The 6621-nt window shown below is 56.4% G+C and overlaps 1 pseudogene; it reads right to left on the bottom strand.

Annotated features, from left to right (window-relative positions):
* Positions 1–922: 922 nt before the first annotated feature.
* LOC147571027 (protein shisa-9 pseudogene) lies at positions 923–2011 on the bottom strand (annotated as a pseudogene).
* Between the last annotated feature and the right edge of the window lie 4610 nt (positions 2012–6621).

Below are 6621 nucleotides of genomic sequence, written 5' to 3'. Positions count from 1 at the left end.
TGCTTCAAGACCCCAAAATCCACCCACACCTCCCTGCTGACCCAAACCAAGAGGAATTTCCTCACCTCTTGCCCCAAATCCCTACCCTCTGGGGGGGAAAAATCATCAGATACTTTGCGTATAAATAGAAAATAATTACTAGTGAGGTGATCATATTCCTTCGCGTATGTTGGGTGGGTCTCTTTGTTCACATTTTTTAGACAGACGCACCGAGCTCCTGCATCCACAGGAGCACACATGGGCCCCCGCCGGAGGTGTGGGGAGGGTGTGTGTCTGTGTGTAGGGGTGTGGGGGGACACATGGCAACCCCGTTGCCCACACTCGGCAAGATCCAGCTAGCTAGGGCCCAGCCATCCAGCTGTTCCAAGACCGCCAGTCTCTCTCCAACCCAGCCCGCCCAGACCTCCTGCCAACCCTGGCCTGCATCGCGTCTGGGGGCCGCTTCCCGGTGGCTGCCCTCTCTGCCTCCAAAGTTACTGGGTTGTGCGAATCAATTTAGACACTTTTTAAAAGGCAAAAAGAAAATCGCTCCATTAATCCCCAAATGCCTTCTCCCATCTGCTGCAACTCGCCATCACTAGGACTTGCATAATGAAAGTTGACGGAAAGTTGAGGAATCAGTGGGGTAGGAGGGTGGCTCCCGCCCTTGGAGTCCTCGCCAACCCCTGCAAGGGGCGCAGCTCGGGGCGGAGGCCCTGGCCCCCAGCAGGGAGAAATGGCGACAGCGGAAAGCGGGCAGGGGTCCTGGTGGCTGGAAGGCAACCAAGGTCCCAATTTCAGGAACCTAACAGCTCAGGGAGAGAGAGAAGAGGCCGCTCCAGGCAAGGCTTTTGTTCTCGCCCTCCCCTCTCTCTCTCCACCTCCCTCGCTTCTTTTTCGCGACCTTTACGAGTTGCAGGCTGCACACACTGCTACCCTCCCTCACACGTGCCGCCCTTCCTTTTCGGGCCGCCTGCCCTGTTTACCTAGAAGCTGGCATCTGGAATCCGAGAGGTAGACCCTTCGCCAAAACCCAAGACTCCGGGGCCCTGAGCTCCCGGCCTGTGTGTGTCTCAGATCTGCTTGAATCCTAGGTGGGAAAGGGCAGCGAGACGGTGAGGGGTGGTGCAGAGACCACCCCCTACATACACACACGCGCTCAAGTCCACACCTGTGCGGAGCCTAGCGCCCTTCTCCGCGCGTGGAGCCGAAATTGGCTGCTCAGGCGATCTCCGCCAGCGGAGATGGGGGCTGGGGGGGTGGGGGGAGCGCCATTGCCCAAGGAAAGGTGGAGAGGGAAGAGGAGGGAGAGCGGCGCCTGGAGGGGAGGCGACGGAGTTGGGTGGAGGGGAGGCAGCCTACCTGGACTTGGCTTCCTTTGCCTCCGTGCGCTTTCTCCAGCCCCAGCTTGGTGAGGATGCCTACAAGCGTGACGGCCAGCACCCCGCACATGATGTAAAGGATCCGGTTGGTCTTGTCCTTCGTGGGGGTGGTGCAGGGGGCCGTCCTTGCGCCCGGGGGGCTTGCGGGTGTTGAGCCACAGCGGAATGTCCGAGTTGGTGCAGGTGCTCTGGTTCAGTCGCCGCTTCTTAAAATGTGCAGCAGAACCGCAAGTCACAAGTCCCTCAGCAGAAGATGAAGTCGCCCGAGGAACAATTGAATGGCTGGTCCCACTGGTCCCTGATACCGAAGTAGCCGCGGCAGAAGTTCGGCGTGGGCGCTCGGGTAGGGGACGCGTCCCAGACCCCCGCGCCCTCGCTGGCCTCTTCCGAGGCGGCCCCCAGAGCGGCTGCACGCCCTCCTCCCCGCGCCAGCACTACCTCGCAGCCCAGCTGAGCCAGCTGCCCGTGCCCCGCTCGCTCCTGCGCCGGGCACACGCGGGCGCACAGCTCGGTGAGGAAGCTGCCGAGGAGCAGCCGGAGGACGCTACGAATCATGTCTCCCAGCCTGGGCTCCGCCAGCCGCCTGCCTCTCCAGGCGCGGCGGAAGCTGCCGAGGTTGTTGCCGGGGGCTGCGAGCCGCCTCCAGCCGCACAGGCAGGGAGAGGCGCGGGGCTCTCGCTGGTGGGCGGCCCGGCGCTGGGCTCAGCCCGCGTTCGCCTCCCCGGCGCCAAGCGCAGCGCGCCTAAGGGGAGGGGCCAGGCGGGGAGGAGCGCGCCTGGCCGGGCTGGGGGAGGACGAGTGGGGGCAAGCGCTGGGTGCACTTCCGGCCCCCTACAGGGAGAGGCGGAGGCCGGAGAGCAGCGGAGAGTGGGTCGGTCCGTGCCTCGACTAGGCCGGCGGCTCCGGACTAGCCGCCCTGCGCCCGCTCTCAGGATCCCTCTCAGCTCTCCAGCTTGCTAAGTCCCCAGGAGAGAGCCAAGCAACGCTTTTGGTATGAAGAGAGGGCAGGAGGAAAGGCGGAGGGGGGAGGGGGAAACGAGGGGTGGAAAGGTCGCGAGCTCCCGAGAGGCGGGGGCGGGGAAGAGGTGAGTGGGCAGGGCTGGCGGGAGCGAGTTGAGGGGCGGGGGTGCAGAGCTGAGCTAGGCTAGCGGGCGGGGAGGCGGGAGCGTCGACAGCCTCTGGGGCTGAAGGCACCGCTCCGGTTTCCAGCAGGTGGAGGATGGCTGCGGGACCTCTCGCGCCCTCTCTGGGAGGGAGGCGCGGCTCAGACCTGTTCCGGGCGAAGAGGCGGCTCAGCCCCTGGCTTTTTCAGGCGTGAGTGCGCAGGAGCTGCGGTTCGAATCTGCCCTCCAGGGAAGGGGGGATTCACAGGGGCTAGGTAGGGACAGACTAAGTGGCTTCCACTCCAAGGCAAACTGAGACACAGTCTGATCAGGATCGCCCCTCCATGGTGCCTGGGCCATCTCGCCCTTCCCTTCCCCGACTGAGCCCTCTAGCCAGGCGCGCGTCCGGGGTGGTTCTACTACCTGGGACTTGCCTGGGACCAAGACTGAGCTGGGAAGGCGCGGTGGCAAGCCACTGGCCCCAGGGTAAGGACCCCCGGGAGAGGGCCCTGGGAGGAACTGAAGTCAAAGAAGCCCAGGGGGTAGGAAGAGGCAGCAGACCAGGCCCAGGCAGGGGCACATCCCAAGTTCCTGAAGGTCTTTCCTTGGGACTCTCCCAGGCCCTAGGACCTGCCACTTGCGTCCTTCTAAGACCTCGCGGGGGCCTTCCCTGCGTTCTACAGGAGGGCACACCGCACGCCCAGATCCAGTGCAGTGCAAGGCCTGGACACCTAGCCTCAGCCACCCTCCCGCATCTGGAGCTCGCGCGTGGGTCTCTGGAGTCGGCTGGCCCCTTGCTCACGGAGCCCCCCAGACATCTCACCGGTTGTGGTGCAGTCCGGCCTTGCTTCCTGGGCTTCCAGCCTCTGGTCCTTGCCCTTCAGCATTTCCAAATCTGCCCTCTCCACTCAGGTGATTCCAGCTGGAATCAGTTGGCCCTCTCTCATTTATCCCACTTCTTTCCTCTGCTTGAGTTTGACTCCAATAGCCCCCAAAACAGGATTTGCACCAAAGCTGCTACACTGAATTTAGATCTCCACACGCCCCTGTGTGTGTTTGTTGTTGTTTTTTTTTTTTTTTTCATTGCATTAACTAAGTATACACCTTGCAGTCACCTGGAGGGTTGGCAGGGAAATGTTGTCTCCACCACCCTCCCCTCCACTGGGCTTCAGTCAGGGGCTTCTCCGGGCATTTTCAAAGCACCCAAAAGTTGGGCCACCAATAAAATGACATAGTGGGTTCTCTTTAACCGAAAAAGCATGGTGGGGAGGTGGTTACTGAACTCCTTTGCAAGTTTTCTCAAAATGACAGGGAGTTTGGCTGACTGTGCCTTCTCTTGGAAGAATGTCACCTCCTGTCTTCTGAAAGACTAGCACAGAATGACCCTGTTCCAGCAAAAAATGAACCAGGCCGACACTGACCCGGCATATCCAGGAGTATGCCAGCCCTCGGAGACTCACTGAATCGCGGGCTGTATGATGTCCCAAACCCACCTGGACAAGGTGTGAGATTGTTTAGTCTAAATGCATCAGAGCCATCGGAACGAGGTTCCCAAAAGACGGCAGTGTGGCATGTGGGTCGACCCACACCCACCACCACTGTGTGAGCCTCTACAAACACAAGCATTGGTGTGTGAGAACTAATGATGGCTGACATCTGATGCCTACAATATACCCACTAAGCTTGTCTTTTCTAAAGTCGTCTCTTCACAGATGCTCAAAGCATATGTAGCATCTCGCAGACAATCTGGGAATAGTTGCTAAACCACTGGAGTGACTGATCTCCTGTAACTCTATCTCTAGGTGATACTACGAGGCCCACACAACAGAGGGAGGGACTGAGGCCCAAAGCGATGAAACCAGATGCCCACAGTACCGCAGCAAGGGATGCTACACGGTTGGCTTTTGACCCAAGAAATGTGAGTCCAGGGTCTGTGTTGTAACCGCTGCAGATAGTGCCTGCCTAAAATAGGCCTCCAGACTCCCTGTCCATCTGACATTACATTATGTATTTGGTTTTTGCCTATCTCCGCACATTGAACGGTAAACTCCAGGGCAGAAAGGGGCCTTCACTCCTGCAGCATCTCCCAGCACCTACAGCAGCAAGAAGCATGAGAAACACCCAAAAACTATTTACAGGCTGTTTTGAAGAACTTACTAAACTCTTATGCAAGACCTTTGGTGTGAAACAAAGGGAGGAAAGAAATGCATACAACAGGGACAAACAATGGAGTTTCTGCTGTCAGGACCACACAGAGGGATCGGGATATTTCTAGGCACTAAATCAGAATTGGAAAGGACCCTTCCAGCAGGCCTGCCTAGGTCCAAGAGGCTGAGGCTCAGAGAGGTTAAGGTCTTTGTCCCAAGGTTACATGGTCAGCAAGTGGGAAAGCCAGGGCTGGGTGCAGAATGCCAGACTCCTAACCTCTGCTTTCCTGCCTGCCCACCCCCACTGCACCCCACCGAGCAGCTGGCACCTCCCAGCAAGCATCAGGGCTGGGAGCCTAGGACAAGGGCCTGGTAGGAGGATAGGTCACAGACACCTTCCCGCCAGAGTTGGGGTTGTTCAGACACATTTAAATTCGATTTTAAACAAGAGAGACAGAACAAAACAAACAGAAAAAAACACCTTCGTGAAAAGAGACAAAATCTAGACAGAAAAGTCCATTTTAGAATCTGTCTCCGATCTCTGTAAACTATTGCCTGTCACCAGAATATTTGAGTCCAGTCCTCAGGGGAGATTCACTCTGGCTGCTATTCCAGGCTTTACTTAACAGAGACTGTCCCCTGATTGTCACAAGGAGAGTGCAGGGGGCCTGCTTAGGAAAGAAGCCAACCTGATAGAAGGACCCTTTGTGGCTTATTTGCCAGATCCCAAACTTTAAACCTGCTATCCCTGTGAACGTCAACCAAACCCAATTCCCTTGCTGTTCCCGCCTGGAACATTGCCCACACCCGTTTCCCAAGCCTTTGAAAAATATGTACAAGAAGGGGGAGAATCAGGTTCATTTTCCTCTCTAAAGGAAGAGAGCCACTTTCCTCTGGGTATGTCAACTCAGTAAATAGAGTCACTGCCTCCTAATAGAAGTGTGATTATTGACAACATGTCCCCATTTAGAACATGTGGTTGAGAAAGCATTTCCGTAAGGGTTCCCGGTGGGGAGGGGTGCGGTGTGTGTGTGTCTGTGTGTGTGTGTGTGAAGGGATGGTGGTGGTTATTCACTTCCTAATTGAGACACCTGTCAAGTTCATAGAAGATGAAAAATCATCATCAAAGACCACCCCCACCACTACCCAAATGAATTCCTGCCAATGTGCTGAAATTAACATGCAGCTCTTCAGGAAAGTGCTTTCTATGAAATAGATGATGACATTATTATTTACAACACAGGCACTTTTAGTATCTAAGGAAGAATCTCGTTGGCTCTAGGCTTCATTATGTTAGTCTGCAGCACAATTTGCCAGGAACCTGCAACCATACTCCCCAGGTATTAAGGGGAAGGAGCGATGTTACAAAGGACGTTTACTCACCAGGACTCGGAGCCCACGTCAGTCTATATGCAACTCCACAAATTAGACTCTCTGTGTCGTGGTCCTCACCGGAAGGCATTGATTCTTAATAGTCCTCATCGGGTGACTGTTAGGGTTTCAAAAAGGTTTCTTAGCAACTGTTAGCCTTGCGAAAAAAGAAAAGAGATGGCACACAAGCTGTTGGTTGGAAACCTTAAGAGCTGCCCGGGGGCTGCGGGAGATCAAAACTGGACTCCCAAATGCAGAGGGCAAGGAGAGACCAAAGGAGGAGGCAGACGTCTCCAGATGGGTGCATGGTGGGGGTGATAAGCAAGGGAACTTACAAGGTCTGCCCTGGGCCCTGCAAGGCAAGTGGATCTCTCCACCTGCCTGCCAGAATCTTACAAGTTTATATTACACACAACCCGCAATAGGGGTCAGTAGTATATCGTCCAGATGGTCTCAGCAGCACTTTGCTCTCTCAGGGCTGCATCCTTGAAGCAGACTCCTCGTGCCAGAACAGTGTTTGGAATATACATTGCAAGGACAGGGGAGGGGGTGATGAGCCTCCGATTGCCCACTGCCAGCCCAGGGGTCAACTGAAGGTCATGTCCCCTGGATGACTTTCTCCAACAGAAGCCAAAATGT

Source organism: Puma concolor, unplaced genomic scaffold, assembly GCF_028749965.1.
Source record: "Puma concolor isolate L17-30 unplaced genomic scaffold, mPumCon1.1.hap2 unalloc_scaffold_7, whole genome shotgun sequence".
Taxonomy (NCBI): Eukaryota; Metazoa; Chordata; class Mammalia; order Carnivora; family Felidae; genus Puma; species Puma concolor.
Note: the sequence above shows the minus strand (reverse complement) of the source record. Positions and strands in the feature narration are given on the sequence as shown.